Genomic DNA, 18,754 nt, shown 5'->3' with positions numbered 1-18,754 from the left:
CCAACGACCACACAAAATGCTCATGTAATCAAACTGGAAGCAGGGGTACAAATTATTTTGATCAACCTTGATCAACTTTGAATCGCCACGGCCGGATATTTTCGATGGAAGAAGCAACAATCTAGCATCTAATTCAACGAAGACGGCAGGACAAATTTGTGAAGCCGAGTTATTTACGAAAGAGAGTGTCGATAAAGAGAATCGATCAATGTAGATAGAACCTATTGAAAAGTGACGCGAGATTTGTTTTCCGTACTGAGCTCCAATGCTACCGACGCCAGGGAGGCAGCTCCCACACCTGGACCTTACCAATCGAACCATCACCTCAACCGGGGACCAACGGCTTTACTTCCCGAAGGAAGGCGTGATCAGAGATGTTATGCCTTAGAACATGCCGGTGGCGCCGACTGAGATTGGACCCAGGCCTGCTGGGGTGAGAGGTAATCACGCTTACCACTACACCACCAGCGCCGATATCTTTCAAGGTGATATCACGGTCAATGAGAACGACACAAATTTGAGTTTAGTTATCTCAGAAATAAGAAATAAAGTACAGGAACTCAGCGATGAGTAAATTTACCTCATGTTTTCCCAGGGTTTTCCAGGATTTTCCAGGGAAAAATTCCAGAATTTGAGAAAAGTAAAGATTGGATTCACTCAGTCTATTGGTACTACTCCGAGACTGAATAAAATTTTCGTCAATTTCCTCATTTTCAGGCAGATTTTTTAGGTTTTCACAGGAAACCATGAGACAAATTTACTCATCGCTGAGTTCCTGCACTTTTGGCGATTATGAGTGAACTTAACTCAAATTTGGGTCGTTCTCAGTCGCCGTGTACGCAAAAGGAAAAGAGCCAGTGTCGCTACTTGATAGCAAACTACTCATAATGGGAGGAGTCTTTGTAGCTTTTATACCACTTGGTTGCACATCATTCTGCTTTAACCTGAAAATATATAAAGAGCCCTGCTGTATGGCGCTTCGGACGGCGTGGTGAGCAGCAATAGGAAGGTGGTGGCTAGTGCACTTCTTCACACCTAACAATTGACTGGTCGTGGCAAAGGAGAAAAAGGTCTGGTAAAGGAGGCGCCAAGCGTCATCGCAAAGTTCTTCAAGATAACCGCCATCGGTCGTCTGGCTCGCCGCGTCTAATCTACGAGGTGTGTTGAAGGTGTTCCTGGAAAATGAGGTCCGTGATGCTGTCACTTACACTAAACACGCCAAGAGTAAGTGGCCATGGGTGTCCTCTTCAATAAAACGGCCCTTTTCAGGGCCATCAAGCTTACATCATTAAAGAGTTGGAATAGAATTTATCTGTGCTTGTTTGTCCATATTCAGAACCACAAGCCCCCAACGACCACACAAAATGCTCTCCAGAGTTGTAATCTTGTAACCAAACTTGGAAGCAGGGGTGCAAGTGATTTTGATTGATTCTCTTAATCAACTTTCTCTTTGAAAAAAAATTACTACAAATTTGGTACGCCTACAATTCAAAAACGGAAAGAGTTGAGATAATAGATAATTGATCAATTAAAAGAACTAAATGATCTTCACATTTATTCCGTCCACTAGCGGTCCTACGTCAAGCTTCCGTTCGTGCCCCTAGGCACAGACCCTTCTACTTTTTTTACTCCCTGAAAATTTGGTGATAATCGGGTACAAACTCGAATTTTGAGAATAAATTTTGTGTGTGCGAATTAAACGGTACTACCTTTGAGTTCAGAGTGAGTGACATAGACTGCAACGTTCAAAGTGATGTCAAAAATCGAAATTTTATTCAATATCCATCAAATTTTGAGAAAACGTTATTAAATGTGGAGGAAACCTATAAAAAATATAAAACATCAAAAATAAAACCACAGTCATCAATGTTATTTTCAATAAATACCCTTCACGTCAATATATTGACACGTATGGAGTTCACTTTATTTAAAAAAAAAGTCGATCATCCCAACCCCAATGCAGGATAATGCCATGCCCATCGGAGCGTGGAACACCAACCTGCTGAGAGCAGAACGAAAGGGTCCGTCTCTCAAGTTCGCTCATTCTCACCCCTCAGCCCTATTCTGTTCAGTCTGGTTCTGATCCTAATGCCATTCAGGAGTCGCAGTTGGCAACATGCAAGTGCACATTGAGTGTGTTTTGTTCCCTCCACCTTGCCTGCCGTGTGATAGGTAAACCGTATGTCAAAACCTCCTATGTTTGTGTACATTTTTCAATGCTTCTCACGCTCATGTGAGCAATGATAACATCACCTACGCGGAGAGTGAGATCCACATTGAGTAGGGAGGCTCTCGACGAAGAATTCCCATGCCATTCATGTTGAACCAACAGCAGTAGCAGCAGCAGCATGTTTCGGTTTTCCTTCGGGTTTTCCTCAGTTGCTTCCGTGAGCGCCACCAGATCAGCCAAGCCAAGAGCGAGTGGGACAGTTGGAACACCTCCGACTGGCTATTACACTTTCAGTTTATTTTCAACTGCCGATTCTAGCGAAAGCGAAAACTGCTCCTGTTGGTGCGTCCAAGTCGAACGAAACGAAACCCTATTACTGCACACGGTGCGTGTGAGCGGGTTGGTTTGAGTGTATCGGTGTGCAGAATTTCTGCTCTGCCGTCATTTCTCTGAGTGAAATGTGTTATGTGTGAAAAAACGGGAAAGCATTTTCCTCGTGCCGAGTTTTCCAAATCTAGGAGGAAAATACAACATCCGTCACAATCTCTCGGTGTGTGGCGGATCAGTCTCGCGGTGGACGTGTGCGAAGTCGAAGGTTTTTCTGAGTGCTGACTCGATCCGCGTGTTCTGTGTTGCTCTCCTCCGAGTCAAGGGAAAAATCTATCTAGAGCATGGTTTAGTAGACGGATCCGAGGAAGAGTGGAAGCAATACCAAGCGTGAAATAGTGTGTTATAAAAAAGTGAGAATTAGCATTTTTCCTTCGCCTACTTGGTGGTACTTGAGTGAGGATATTTTTATGTTGCTGCTTGAAGTAGGCTGGGAGCAGCTCGAGCAACTGGAGCGATTAAGCGCTGATGTAATTTGCCCATTTTTCCGTTGAATTATTTTCGGGACTCGCGCTGGAAGGAGTTGACCTAGTAGGAAGAAGCAGAAGCAGAGAAGCAAGTGTGTGAATATTTGGCCGAGTTTTCGCAGAGATTTTTCCTCCGACTGCGACTTGTCGGGTGCGGAGGGAGTGCGAAAGCGCAGAATTCTTCTCGTCGTGTGTTGGCTGCTCGGGAAAATCAGCTTGTGTGTGATGAATTTTTGATGCTCATAAAATCAATATTGTGAGAGCCAAGAGAGATCCAGCGGATAGTGAAAATTGATTTTCATCTCGAATGTACTCGGTGACCGGACCAGGACCAGTGGTGGCCAGACATTTCGTTCGTGCCAATGGCCACTGCGATCAGCATCCAAATCCGAGACAAAACTAAGAAGAAGATTGTCGATAGCCTTCATCTCACGCGAATGCGTATGTATGTATGTGTGTGTGACTATCTGTATTACTTTCGCGAAGACGAGGAGCAGTGCGCGGAAGGGACTGCAGGGGAAATCTGCTCGGAGGACTTTTCCTTCGATGATGACGTTCCAAGAAACCAGAAGAAATATACAAAATGCAGTCATTCCGAGACACATCGAACAGTAGCCAGAGCAGTGTCTCCGGAGAGTGGAAAGTGGCTATTTTGGACGAAGACTGAAAAAAATGTCTCTCGGTTGCTCTCAGCGGTCATTTCTCCGTCCAATGATTCTATCTAAGCATGAGCCGCCCCTCCGGTACCGTCCTCCCAAGTCCTCCAAATCTCCACCATAACCTATCGGCAACAGAAGCAGAAGCAGAGAAGAAGAGAGCATCAGCAGTTAGCAGCAACAGCAGGGAAAATCTTCACCCTACTGTGCGGTGGGGTGGCTTTGGTTGCACGGGAAAAGCGGGGAAGCCACGTTTGACGAGCACTCGGTTGGTTTTGTACATGTGGGGAGGGATAAATAATTCAGTATTTTCCAGAACGGTTGGAATATGGATGGTTTAAGCTGCTTTACGAAGCAGCTCCGAACGGTGGTGGTGGTCCTGTGGTTAAAGGACGTTGAGGGGGAGAAGTTCCGGATCGTGATAAGATGAAGCACACAAGTAGATAGATTATCAACGAGCTGTAAACAACCACATCTCGTACGACGTGCAAAATATATGAAGGGCGAGATCAAGAGGCTCCGCTGAATGAGATTGAGTTCGATAAGATAATTATGAGTCGATTGAATACAACACACTCCGTTCCTCGAAGTTTCGAAACTATTTCAATAAAGCGATTATGGGGTTACTTTCGGGCGTGCTCTTTTGGGAAAAGGCTTTTGCGTTGGAATGCTGATGGAAGCTGAAACTTCCGTTGGGTTAACGGCAGATAAATTGTGAAATAGTTTTCGGATGCTTTTGGACAGTATGTTTAGCCGACTCATTAGTTGTTTTTATTGAATTGAGTAATTTTGAAGGTTTACATTCAAACAATTGGCTGTATAGATTCAAATTGCGGTCAAATTGATTTTTTTTAAATATCGCTGCAATGACAACTAAGATAATCTTACATCTTACAATTGTTTGAATCCTTATTGGTTTCGGCACTAAGCAAGGGGTTCTCAAAATGTGTCGACCTTTTCTTCTTCCGGAATGATTCTCTATTATTCCATAGTCATATTTTGCAGCATGAAAATACTGTAATATCCTAATCCTTGTAAATACTTTAAGGTTCAATTTTCTTAGATGCATTTTCAATAAATTCAATAGCAGTTTTTTTCGACGCATCATTTAGGATTGCAAAAAGCTCTTGTACATTTTGTGTAAAACAGCAAAAGGAATAGAATTACTTTTTGCAATGTACCCCTGGGGTAAAATGGCCCTGCACGGTATTTCGTTGCTTTCTCATTACTTGTTCTGGGATTGTATGTGCCGAAATGCTTCTTTAAGAACTGAATTGCTGCACGTTAAATTCACGAATTGATAATGGTAATGTTATGAACATCCACAGTGGGGTGATTTTATTGAAGGAGTCCGTTTAGACCTATCCTACCTTGCTGTTGTTTTGTTACGGCTGGCCTGTACCGACCTCTTGTATCGACCTCTTGTATCGCAGGAATACCGTTGTGCACAGTTCTAGTTAGAGTCCCACGCTGGCTCGAGTCGAGGATTTTGATCAGTCGCCCCCTAACATAGGGAAAAGACGCTGATTTGAGTCCGGAGATGAACTAACCATAGGCTGAAAATCTCCTTAATGAAGAATTAAAAAAAAAATGCTGGTTTGCGTCGCTCCTATCAGACGCTCGAGTTGTATAGGCCACGCCCTCCGGAAAAATGAGCCCTGGCTCTTATTTGTCAGCATTTAATCAATGTCCCAACGGTGTTGGTTATCTATGGTTCCTCTTACCACTATTAGGAGTTAGGTATTGGAAAATATGCTAACGACCACAATTTGAAGTCTGCAGGTACTTGTTATACCAGTAGTACGCAATGCCCAGCTGGTTACCAAGTTTATTTACTTATATTTACTATTGAAAACAAGAAGCAAGAAACATTTGAACGGTTGTAAACCACGTAGATACTTAAGGAGGGGTTAACACAAGTGGTACGTACAAATTAAAAAATGTATGGATGATTGTCCACACGGTGGGAGGGGGAGTCTTTAGTTTTCCAAAAACGGTTAGCTTAGTTTATGAACAGCCTCTGATCACCTTCTTGATTCAATTTTCGTTCTTACATCTTAAATTAATTTTCAATTTAATGGCATCGATTTTTTTTTATTGCCAGTTGTAAGGTATCAAGGTAAGGTACAATAGATCAAATTACTGGTCGCAGTGGTGTTATGTCCCGAACAGAGGAAAAAAAAAAAAAAAAAGGTGTCAGTTTTCTCACTAGTGATCCAGCTTTTAGACCTAGAGCCGAAATGAAATTTGAAATAGTTTTTTAAGTTTCTATTTGCGTAGATATATATTTAATTTAAGATAGGTCACTTACCCCAGATAGATGTCTAAAATCTTGGTTGATCATTGAGCAAATGTTCCAGATTTATCAGTATGATTTTGGACATCATTGGCTGAGTTAGTTGAGATTGAGCAATTTTAATAAAACGGCTTTTCTTTACTATTCTTTTTATAAGTGATTATTTTTGTTAGTTGTCATTCACAAATTACGTTAAGGATTTTTATTGATAATTAGACCCCCTACCCCCACTGTAAGATACTGTAAAATTTTTCAAGAAAATTCCAGAAAATTCGAAGTCTTCACTCATAACTTTAAAGGCTTTTATTCGATTGAGAGTTATTTTCAGAATTCTTCTAAAATAAATTTGGAATTCTCTCTGGAAGTCCCTTGAAAATATCTTTATCAAAATCCACAAATTATCTGTAGAACACTCAAAAAAATTCTTAAAATTCACCCTTAGATTCTCTTAGAATTTTAAACCCTTTCTAAGAATTCACTGGAGCTTCTTAAAAATTGCTTGAAATTTTCGTAGAGTTCCCATGCAACTCACCTCAAATTCTCAACCAACAATTGAAAAGGGAAATTCTCCCGCCGAGAATTGTTTTCCAATTTTGCTCAGAATTATCTTGGAGCACTCCTCTAAATTCTTCTGGAAATTGTATGGAATTCTCATTAAAATTGTATGTATGTATGTATGTAAGTAGCCACCATCCTAGCTTGGGTCTTGCCCTGCATGCGGCTCCACTCAACAGCAAGATCAAATTCCGTCATCATTCTGAATTCAACATACTGCTGTATGAAGGGCCAAAAAGGGTTGGACGGGCCCGTAAACAGAGGCCCTTACGCGAAACCCGCGGGAATAAGAGAATCTCCTTCCAACAATATGATCCAACAAAATGAATAACGAAATTCGCAATACATGTTAAGCTTTCCACGGGATGGTTTGTTTAAGAAGAGCGCGTCAAATTCATTGCAACTGTTGGAGTGGAATGTAACTATCTAAAATGACAGTACCCATTCCCTCCTAGACTCCGGTTGGCACTCCACTCCATTGTCCAGTTACAACTTCAATGATGCCCTGATGCTCCCTCCCGTCCCAGTATTTATTGTAATTTACACTATGAACTTATATATAATCATGTAATATATATTGTATATAAAATATGTAGTAAAATGAAAAATATAATGAAAAATAAAGATGTATAACAAAATACAAATAACCTAGATTATTGGGTCCTATACACACACTTTTTGTTTTATGTGCCATGAAATGACATAATGCATCATTGTATGTTTTGAAAATATAATACTAAAGTATTGGATCAATAGACCGAAAATCGAGGTTATTTGGACATGAGACATTATATTTAAAAGGATACTACCAAACCGACCATCAAACGCACTGCCCACAAAAGCAGACACGTCCCCTCGAAAATGAAATCGAGAAATGTACAAGAACAATCCTCAACTGGAACGTACTCACCAAATCAATATATCCGGGAGCGCATTCCCGATGTCGTCGAACGGCAAAAAAAAAGGGAACTCATTGAGCAAATTTGTGATACGGAATTTTCACTGAAAACAACCACGAATTTCACCACATCCAACTGCGAAACACGTTCAGAAGCACTTTTGGTACACTTTCGATATCAATTTTTTTTTATTTTATTTTTTTATTTTTTGCTAAAATAGTTGCAAGTGTACCAACATCAACACCAATCGTGCCAAGCTTTACACGCACCTTGCGCGCGTACATAAACTGAAATTAAAATTTTCACTCGCGATGCCACAAATTTCTGGTACGGGAGAAACAATCAAACCACGCAGCGCCACACCTTCTCATATGGAATTCTCATTAAAATTTTCTACAAGCTCAATTCGGAATGTTCTTGGAATTATACTCGGAATTTCCTTATAGATCTTCGCAGAATTATTTTGGAATTGTACGATCAAAATTTGCTTCCCTTGGTATTTTCCTCGAAAACTGTAATCCTCTTCACTCTTGGAAGTTTTAGTTAAACTTAAATCTCATTAAGATCTATTTCTAAAGCTCTCTAGAAATTATTCTCTGAAATACCTTGGTGTTATCTCTATTTTTCCTTTGATTTTGTTTCCCGTCGATCTTGTTTTCCGTGCTGAGCACCAATGCTACCGATGCCAGGTAGCACCTGGACCCTACCTATCGACCCATCAACTCATGAACCGGGGACCAACGGCTTTACTTCCCTTTCAAAGGAAGGCGTGATCAGAGATGTTATGCCTCAGAACATCCCAACGGCGCCGACTGGGATTGAACCCAGGCATGCTGGAGTTAGAGGCTATCATGCTTATCACTACACCACCGTTGCCATTTCACTATTTCTAGACTTCATTCTAAAATCTGCACAAATTTGTTTTGGATTTTTTTTTCTTGGTGTGTATCCTGGTATATTTTTTCAGATTTGCCATCTTTGTCGTCTAACTTCTACTGTCTGACAGTGGCATTATGGATAAAATCTGCCTGCAATCATTTATTATCAATGCAAGAAGCTTGAACCCGGGAGTTAAAAGGTGACAGCTTTAACGTAGCTCCAATAGCCTATTCCACACATTTCACACACGATAAGCCCCACTCCAATACATTATCGATGCTAATATACACCATTGATAATGTTTGTACTGCAACTTTCAATCAAACAGTAGTGCAATACTTGATTGACGCGTATTTAGTAAGTTTCAAATTGAAAAAGCAAATGAACTTAGCTGAGCGCTCACTGCAACGCGTTAGTTGGAACAAACTACTCCTGATTCAACAGAAACGGAGAGATTTAACAACACCACTTCAGTACTTTTCTAAAAAAGAAACTGCTAATGTTTAATTTTTACACATGAACGAAAACGACGCAGCAAAACAAAAAAACATTTTTTTTCGAAAAGCGGCCTACTTCGATCTCTTTTTAAAATTCCTTTTGTGTTAGCATCACGCTAACCCCCAAGTACCCATTAATGAGTAAAAAAGTAACAATTTCGAAAAAAAAGTGGCTTAACTCATGAAATGAGTAAAACCAACTTTACTCATAAGGGGGTAGTCCACTCTGGAAATTTCACAAAATCTTTTTTTTTTGGCTTAAAAATACTTTGACATAGACTTGACCGCAAGTCCGCAAGTGACATCGTTCCAAAGTTATAGGCCTATTAGTGGACTCGTTTCCAGACGCTCCAAGCGCGCTCAGGTGAGCGCTCGGAGTACCCGCCCGTTACCGGCGAAACGGTGTGTCTTAGTAGTTCCAACTTTAAACGCGATTATCTCTAAACTTTGTTTTCAAAATTGGCGGGCGCTGTATTTTAGAAACGGCTTATTCGATTTAAACGGCTCATTCGATTTAAACGGCAATTGAATTTTCGAGTTAAGTACCCTTTTTTCTAGTCTTGTACGTAGCCGATTTTCAAAAGAATCAAAAATGGATTTATGGTGCAAGCTTTTATCTCTTTTTTAGGGTACAAAAACGGACTGTTTTTTTTTTTCAAAACGTCGCCAAATTTTTATTTTTCAACCAAGTCAAAAACGTCTAGGTACAAGACTGTGTCATCTATCAGAGAATAACCACAAAAAAAATCGTTGTTCCAGCTCCAGTGGTGTGACCGCCAGACGTCCCACCCCGCGACGACTCAGACGGGAGGTCTCCTGGGGAACCTGGTGCAGCGGCTACAGGAGACATTCAATAGTGCAAAAAAAAATCTCAATTAAAGAGGACATTTCAATTGACAGAACCATGCATTTTTTTTAAATTGATCGTTATTTACCATAAAAAAAAATCGTCAAAATGACCTATTTTTCATGCCGCCAGAGTGGACTACCACCCCCTTAATGAGTATTTGACGAGTACTTCATAAAATGGGTAATTTTGATTCTTCGTACTTTTTCGGTAATGTTTAAAATAAAGAGCTCATTACCATCAATCATAAATACGTCAAAATTTAATTTAAAATGGATTAGGTTACTTTATTAAAGAGACTGGCTCGGCCATTCGCTGGTTCGTCTCTGGAGATTCAATTTAAAATCATCAAACAAAACGCAACTTCAAATTATCAAACAAATCGATTTCTTCACTGATATTAAAACATTGTTTATTTTGTGGATGATAAAAATGTAACCAACAAACAAAATTCAGTCTGCATTGTCAGCTTTAAAGGATTGTTAACCGATTGTCTTTTGCTATGTTTCATAGTTTTTATGCTAAGAATATCAACCAAATCTTTGATTTTTCGTAGTTGTGGTGAAACTGGCGCCTTAAATACTGAAAAGCATTAAAAAAAAGTCAAACACTTGTGCTGAGGTGTTTCCACAGTTTATGAGTTCCCCCAGAATGTGAATGAAATACTCATCACCTTTAGCGATGATATGTGGTGTTACATATGCACTTTGCTCCACCTTATACGCAACGTATCTTGCAAGTCGCTCGGCCTGGGAAAATTCTGTATCCTAGAACTGCAATAAAAAGTTTAAAACATGTATTTGACGATTTATACTTCCATGCTGCGCTTGCTTCTGCGTTTTTAAAAATGGCGTCACGTCGCACTGAATCAGTAATGGATAATTTTTATTCATTTTTATTCCAGAACATGTTTTCCAAAAAAGGGAAAAGTTACCCATTGAAATCACGAAAATAATAATTTTTTGACATTTAAGAACCAGTTTAAAAAATGAGTACAAGATACTCACTTAATGGGTACTCTGGAGTTAGCGTCAAAATCACAGAATTTTGAAGCTCTACCTTTGACACATCGAGTAATAGAATTAAAATAACATTCTATAAAACATCGACCAAAGGAGGCATTGACTTGTGGAAATATCGACTTATGGAGAGTACGATCAGCGAATCCAAACACATAAAGCAACCAACGATACAGACAAAACGGTTGCTACGACTACCATGACATACTCGCTCTGTAACATAGCTCGATCGGAGTGGTAGCAGGATAGTTATATATTGCTTGCCTGCTTTGTTGCATTATACAGCTTTCCCCCGAGGAACGTGTTACCCACTGATGTGTACCCACCGCTTTGTCTCGGTGGGTTTTCAACCAAACGCTCTGATTATCTGTAAGTGACTGTCCTAATAAACAAATACCATTAACGAACTGTATCCCGGATGGGTAAACTATCCAACAAATGGTTTGGATGATACCCCGAACACGTCGGTAAGCTATTTTTTATGGTTATTTTTATTAAGGTAGTTCTCCATTGACTCCTACTCCTACTCCTACTCCTACTCCTACTCCTACTCCTACTCACATGTAAAAAATCGGACCGACTGGTTGAACCCCGCCAAAAAAAAGCGGTGGGTGCAAATCAGTGGGTAACGCGTTCTTCGGGGGATAGCTATAGATGGATGAGGACATAGCTTGAACTGAATCGACAAAAAAAATCCCATTGCCGCACATCTTTGGCTTTAATTCGTGAAGCAGCTTGCCCACAATTTGCTCGCTTCTTTCTACCGCCCCGAGTGAGCTGTGTCGCACGGGCTGCTTGTCATGATAAAAAAAGGAAGAAGATTATATCATTATTGTTTTCCACTGCTGACATAGCATTATCATTCGGTTCGTTGTTTGCTTGTCATTTTGACATTTGGAGATATTTTTGATTCCTTGAGTACGATACATGGAAAAATTAAAGGATAACTGAATTCATCGATTTATAGAATTTATCGAGTTATAGATACCGAGTTACTCATACTGAAAATATTATGTTGTATATTCTCCTACGTTAGTTTCGTAAAAATCGTAGATATAACATATTTTTCGTAAATTTAACGTAATAATCGTATTGCCTGCCATCAGGAAAAATGCTATTATAATGCCTTATTCATAAAATACACTAAAGCTGGGTTTAGATAGAGCAAGTCAATTGATCAAGTCAGTTGAATTCAACGCGAATTGAACGTGTAAACCATGCCATTCAACTGACTTGATCAACTTGAATTTAAAAATGTTGAACCAGACTCAACTTTTCAAGCCAATTGAATTCAACTGAGTTGATCATTTGACTTGCCTAATCTAAACCCAGCTTAACTGAATTTCTTGCGGACCTGAGTACTGCGAACTAACTAAAAATGCTTGTCATCTGGGAGCCGAGTCAAACTGTCAAATGGGAGCCAAACATTCAAAAGAGCTCAGAAGTCACGTAGGTAGTTACTGTTTGAACCAAAAGTAAAGGTGTTGCCACCTACTGAAAACAAATTAAGAATTATAATTATGAAACTGTCGAAACATCAACCTTAGTAGGCGGATAATGTAAATCATCGAGCGTGATGCTTGAAAAAGTGTTTTTATTTGATTTTAATAATGCCAAAACTAGGTTGCTGAAACAAGAATGAATTATACTTTATAAAGGTCATGAGAGCTTTGTGGGCAGGTGCACCATCACCATGTGTACGTTATTTCTGGAGCAAAGGAGGAGGAGCCAAGAGTTCATTTGACAGCATGTATATACAATTTCGTGAGCTGTTTCAGCAAAACAATTTGAAACTGCGGAAGATTTTCAAGATGTTTTCTAGCTATCTTGAAAAATAAAATCCGCTGAGTTCGCAGTTCTCAGGTGCGGACCTGCAAACTGCTGCTCTTCTCGTCTTCTACTGTCCGTTCATATTTGTGTTGCTCCTGTTGCTCATGACAGTGATGCGTTGAGTTTCGTGTGTTGGAATGCTTTATGTTGCTTCTATTATCCTACTGTTATGCTGTTTTTGTTACTGAGAATGATGCTGATGACTTTCTTTGAAAGTCGTCAGATGTGACAGGTGTTATTGTCAAGTTGACATTGGAGATGGGATTTCAATAAATATCGGACTTGTGGTGCTAAGCAGTGAAGGGAAATCATTCTCCACGAAAAGGAATGGAGACTGGCTGCCTCCTAAGTTAATTGATTCCCCTGAACCTGTTGGTATTAGTTTGCTTTTTCCGCATCGTGGAGGACTGGAGGGAAAACTTTGATTTTAATTCAGTTATGAAATAAAAACTGAAATACCTTCTTACATGTAATGATAACCATAAACACCATTTATTTTATTAACGAAATTGTTGTTGCCCTTTGAATTATCTTCGTAAAATGCATGCATATTCTTTTTTGAGTATACGAATGTTTCTTAGTCAATACGAAATAAAATAAATTGCGATTGTGGCATTTTTAACGAAACTAGCTTCATAAAATGTACGAATCTATTTCGATTCAGGTAACAACGAATGGGTTCGTATTGAACGAGCGATTTCGTTGTAAAAACGAAATTTTATTTGCCTTAGGCTTAAAAATCTCTAAAACAATAAAAAAATAAGATTTTATTTTCAGTGCAGTTAAAAACTTTAAATTGCAACACTTCTCCATGAATTAACGCAACAAAAGTTGATTTACAATTTACTGCACTGTTATTATGAATTATATAGTATTTCATTTTATTCAATGTTATTCGATAAGCGATGTTTCGCACTAAGATCTATTCTTTCTGTTTTGTTGGTGTATGTAAATGAAAAGTGATAAAAGAATATAATAAATCATTTTATTTTTCGTATTCTACCTAAATTGTTATGTGTTTTTTATTCTATCCATGTCACCAATTTTATTTTCCAAATAAACACTCTAGCAAGGAAGCATAATAAAAATGCTAATCTTTTCTTTATCTCAATCAGGGAAAGTTTCAAAGCCGATGATGTATCACTTGTTTATGAAATTGTTTCGAATAAAGGTTCATTATCGGTATTTGTTGGTGGTTCATAACGTAAGTCTGAATGATTTTCAAAAACTGCGAATACGAATACGAATAACAGGGAACACGTAAATAAAATTTTCAATTTCATCCTATTTCAAAGCACATAAATATGAATGAAAAATAAAACTGCTTCACTATTTGCAAATCAATGCCTTGATTGTGACAGAAATCTTAAACTATATAAAAAACTACTTTCCGTCATTCTAGTCATGTTTAAACATGAACATATCAGTTTTAAAATCGATTTGGTCTTCGATTTGGCAACCTTCGGTCTAGCGTCCTTCGGCCTAGCGTCCTTCGGCCTAGCGTCCTTCGGCCTAGCGTCCTTCGGCCTAGCGTCCTTCGGCCTAGCGTCCTTCGGCCTAGCGTCCTTCGGCCTAGCGTCCTTCGGCCTAGCGTCCTTCGGCCTAGCGTCCTTCGGCCTAGCGTCCTTCGGCCTAGCGTCCTTCGGCCTAGCGTCCTTCGGCCTAGCGTCCTTCGGCCTAGCGTCCTTCGGCCTAGCGTCCTTCGGCCTAACGTACTTCGGCCTAGCGTCCTTCGGCCTAGCGTCCTTCGGCCTAGCGTCCTTCGGCCTAGCGTCCTTCGGCCTAGCGTCCTTGGGCCTAGCGTCCTTTGGCCTAGCGTCCTTCGGCCTAGCGTCCTTTGGCCTAGCGTCCTTCGGCCTAGCGTCCTTCGGCCTAGCGTCCTTCGGCCTAGCGTCCTTCGGCCTAGCGTCCTTCGGCCTAGCGTCCTTCGGCCTAGCGTCCTTCGGGCTAGCGTCCTTCGGCCTAGCGTCCTTCGGCATAGCGTCCTTCGGCCTAGCGTCCTTCGACCTAGCGTCCTTCGGCCTAGCGTCCTTCGGCCTAGCGTCCTTCGGCCTAGCGTCCTTCGGCCTAGCGTCCTTCGGCCTAGCGTCCTTCGGCCTAGCGTCCTTCGGCCTAGCGTCCTTTGGCCTAGCGTCCTTCGGCCTAGCGTCCTTCGGCCTAGCGTCCTTCGGCCTAGCGTCCTTCGGCCTATCGTATTTCGGGCTAATAACCCACACTGCTACAATTTTGGATGAAATCACCAATCCCCTGACACGGCCATTGATTCTTGAAGCTGCCGTCAGTGATAGCGGTGGCGTTGATGTTGGAATGATTTTAAGCTTCGGTCATACGCTACCATCGTCTTAGCTTAGCGATGAGATTCACCGTTTCGAGTATGACAAATCGATAGGACGGTCATTGATTCTTGAAGCCACCGTGAACTCGCTTTCATGCACTTTATTCTTATGATTTCATAGGGCTATAGAAACCCAACCGCTAAACACCGAGATAACAATTGAAATCAGTAATCACTTGATAAATTTTCATCAATACCGCAACGTTACCATGGCCGTTCAAAAAAACGCATAAACGGAACTTTTTTTTAAATCTTTATTCAAGAGATTATTAGCCATAGGTTAGTAATAAACGGAGCTGAAACTCGAAATGTTTACATCAGCTGTCAATAACTGACGTATAATCTAACCAAAGAGCCTAAAATCGGCTTCAAGCAAAAAGTTCTTGGATGACACCGGAGTGGAAATCACGTGTCATAAATGAGAAGTTTATGTTTGAATCCCCCATATTCTGCGCCGCGAATGAGGTGAGGCGAGTCGCTGCCACTAGTGCCACTAGAGTCACCGCGAGTGAGATGACTCTGCGTGCAAATCAAATGGAGAGCCACCTCACTCGCGGTGACTATTGTCACCTTACTAGTGACAGAGAGTCACCTCACGCCACTCGCGGTGAAGAATAAGGGGGACTCAACCCAGCTTTGCCAGATATACCGATTTTCAAACCTGATACCGGTATACAGATAAAGTTTCTCAGAGTACCGATTTTTGAATTTTAATACCGATTCATACCGATTTCTCATTAATAATCAAAATGGTTACTGCCTACCCGCACTGAATTGTCAGAGGAAACTATTGTAAGAGACTTTTATCTTTTTGAAAATTAAATTTTTGAGCCTGCTCTAAAAAAATGTCATCTTCAAAAATGTCTTATGCTTGATACTATTTCGACTAATGCTTCAATTTTCTCGCCGTTTTTGGTTACCAAGGAGTCGAGAAACAGCTGATGGCTCATCCTGGTAATTTTTGAACTTCCTGATTTTTTTTTAATCTTCCCTTTGAAGTTTTTTTTCCAACTTCCCTAGGAATTTCCGTCCACCTTACCCTGTAAGTTATTTTCCGATTCATTCCGGAAAACTATTTCGACTTCCCTTGGAAGCTTCTTCTAGCTTCGCTCAAAATGTGCTTCCGTCTTCTCCCGTAAGTTTTTTCAACTTCCCCAGAATTTCAGGAATGCTTCCAGAGTTTATTGCGGTTCCATTAGCTTCAGGGAAACTTCAGGAACTTTTCAGAAGTTCTGAAACTTCAGAATAGTTCGGAATTTTGGGTAGGTTCCGATAAACTAAAGACAGTTTCATTAACTTCTGTTCAAATTCGAGAACCCTGTAATCTCAGGAAAACCTCAGAGAACTCCAATGAACTTGAGGAAACTGAAATATTTTAGAGTCTTCACAAGTCCAAAGTTGAAGTTCTTTAATGGTTTTCAGGATAGTTCCATTTGTTTCAGGAGAATTGAGATAACTTTAGGAAAGCTCTGAGAACATCAGGACATATAAATTCAAGGAAATTGCTGAACCTTAATTTGAGTTCCGAGAGTTTCAGGGAATTTCCGATAACTTCAGCAAATTTCCGAGAGATCTATGAAAAATTTGGTAACGTAAGGGAAGTTACATAAACATAAGACAATTTTGAGAATATTTTAAGAGAGGTTTATCGGCAGTTTCGAGAACTGATGTTCATTAATTAATTATATGATTTGAGTAGTAGCTATACTGAAGATCCGAGAGATGTCGCCCCTTCAGTGGTAGGAAAATCTTTTTTGCAGTATGGAGAATATCAGAAAATCCACGATTTGTGACTAAACATGCTTTCATAGAAGGAAACAAATAAACGAGTGTTTACCTTATCACCATAGTAATGTACTCGTGCAATTTTTGTGCACCTAAAACTGCCCATAAAGACGATAATGAATAAAAACTGAAAATTTTCATGCATTTCCAAATGGTTTCCTACCATTCCCATACATTCGAAGTGACTGGCCCTCTGAATGTAGATGATGTCAAAAACAACAAAACATGATTAATTAAAAAAAAAAATTGAAAGCGCTAAAGAAGATCCAGGGACTTTTAAAGAAGATAAGAGATTTTCCGGTTATTTCATAATAATCGGGGAAGTTTCAAGTACTTCGAGGATGATCAGAGAACTTCAAAACAGCCCTATTAACTTTAGGAAAATTGCAAGAAGTTTCAAGGAGTTCCGAGGAATTATGGGATATTCCGAAGTGGAATTTAGGAATGTTCCGAAAACTTCAGGGACATTGTGAGGTTTTCAGGGATGTTTATGAATATGAAAATTGCTGGATCAATAGAGCATGTGAGGAACTTCAGGGAATATTGTGCTAACATCCCCCAGAAATATATTTATTCCTGATATTTTCCATCTTCTCCTTGAAGTATCTTTCGACTGTTCCGTAAGCCTTAGCCTTAATCTGTCTTAGGAAGTTTCCCCTAGTGTATCCTGGAATTTTCTACCGTCTTCTCCAGGAAGTTCAATTAAAGTTCTGCCGGATGTTTCTATCGAGTTCTCCTTTCTTTCGTCTTTCTCTGGAAGTTTCTCCTAACGTCACTCTCCGTGGGCTTTTTTTCCGACTTATTGGAAGATTTTTCCAAGCTTCTCCTGGTTTCCGATTTCCAAACTTTTCTGGCTTCTGGATTTTTCCGAAAATTTCTAAAAAAAAATCCAGAAGTTTCTCAATATTTGTCTTGGAAGATCCTCATCGAATGTTTTTCCGACATTTCTTAGAACTTAGAACTTTCTTAGAACTTCCTCCACAAGATCTTCTTTATTCTTCCTCTGGAAGTTTTGTGGGTTAAGAGACAAATTCAAATATTTCCAGAAATTTCTTTCGACTCGCATGGGAAGTACATCATTCGATTTTAGTCCAAGAGTTTGAAAAAAATTTCAATTGATTAAAATAGTGAATACCGATAAATACCGATTTTTTAATCTTTTGATACCGATAAGCATGAAAACAATCTGGCAACTCTGATTCAACCAGATGTATGACACTAAAAGCAAATGCTCTACTTTCTCTGAATATGTCTAATTTCTAACATTCTCTGAATATGTTGTTTACAACAATAGACTGTACCGTACAAGTAAGTTTTTCCCAGAAAGGATATATTCGTATAAAACATTCACGAGAAGATTTTCTAGCCCCATTTGGGGAAACAAACTTTGTTTGAAAATTAAGCTTATATAAAAGATTTCAGAATTAAAAAACAGATCCTTCCTGCAAACACATTACAGAATCTGTCCATGCTGTGAAACATTACAAATTCTGTATACTTTTTATGCAAATCTGTAATAGAATTTTACATTTCCGGTTGAGTGTAGAACTTTTTTTCTTTTAAGGCTTTACCGTGACGTAATTTACGACACATGCGTATCTGGCCTTAGAAAAAAAACTTCAAAGAGAGCTCCACATCCAATTGGGAAATGAAAAATTTCATTTTGAAAGATCTCAAGTATGCAGAATTTGTATTGTTACCCGATTCTGTAATGAGATCGCCGGAAGGGTTTTAAAATAATTTTGTATTTTTTATGTTTGCTTATTTTTCAAACAAAGTTTGTTTCCCCAAATTCATTGTTTCCCCAAATTATCGCGTGACGGTTTTATACAAAAATATTCAATTTGGAAACATATACATAAGATGTAATAAATTCAACTTTACATTGACATACATAGTAAGACACATTTGTTTTGAGTGTACCCAAAAAGGCTTTTCCTTGTACTCATTCAAGTTAAAGATAAATAAACATTTACAACGTGTGTTATCATTTCATTGGAAAATTGATTTATGCCTATCTTTATTTACCGGTAAGTCCATCTCAATTTCAATTAGTTTGATAAAACATTCACCAATGGGCAAATGTTTTGATTGGATGTGCAAACTAAAATGAACAAGTTTATTGTTCTTGG

At 39.5% G+C, this 18,754-nt stretch overlaps 2 protein-coding genes across 8 annotated transcripts in view; both read left to right on the top strand.

Moving 5' to 3' along the window:
* LOC135708738 (golgin subfamily A member 6-like protein 22) overlaps positions 1-18,754 on the top strand; it is a 422,081-nt gene that overhangs the window by 365,639 nt on the left and 37,688 nt on the right. The window lies entirely within an intron of this gene.
* The window catches only part of nrm (neuromusculin), a 214,271-nt gene continuing 197,937 nt past the window's right edge, over positions 2,421-18,754 (top strand). For 2 of the 7 annotated variants that reach the window (XM_065230854.1, XM_065230849.1), the window contains exon 1: positions 2,421-2,910. The gene's annotated coding sequence lies outside the window, so the exon portion shown is untranslated. Of the gene's footprint in view, positions 2,911-3,030; positions 3,117-18,754 lie in introns of those variants that run through there. The other 5 variants (XM_065230853.1, XM_065230851.1, XM_065230850.1 and 2 more) reach the window with 5 other exon arrangements.

The sequence above is a fragment of the Ochlerotatus camptorhynchus genome, unplaced genomic scaffold, assembly GCF_037179485.1.
Source record: "Ochlerotatus camptorhynchus isolate MF236.1 unplaced genomic scaffold, CSIRO-AGI_Acam_v1.1 ptg000334l, whole genome shotgun sequence".
In the NCBI taxonomy this organism is placed as follows: domain Eukaryota; kingdom Metazoa; phylum Arthropoda; class Insecta; order Diptera; family Culicidae; genus Ochlerotatus; species Ochlerotatus camptorhynchus.
This window is presented reverse-complemented; position numbering and strand designations above follow the sequence as displayed.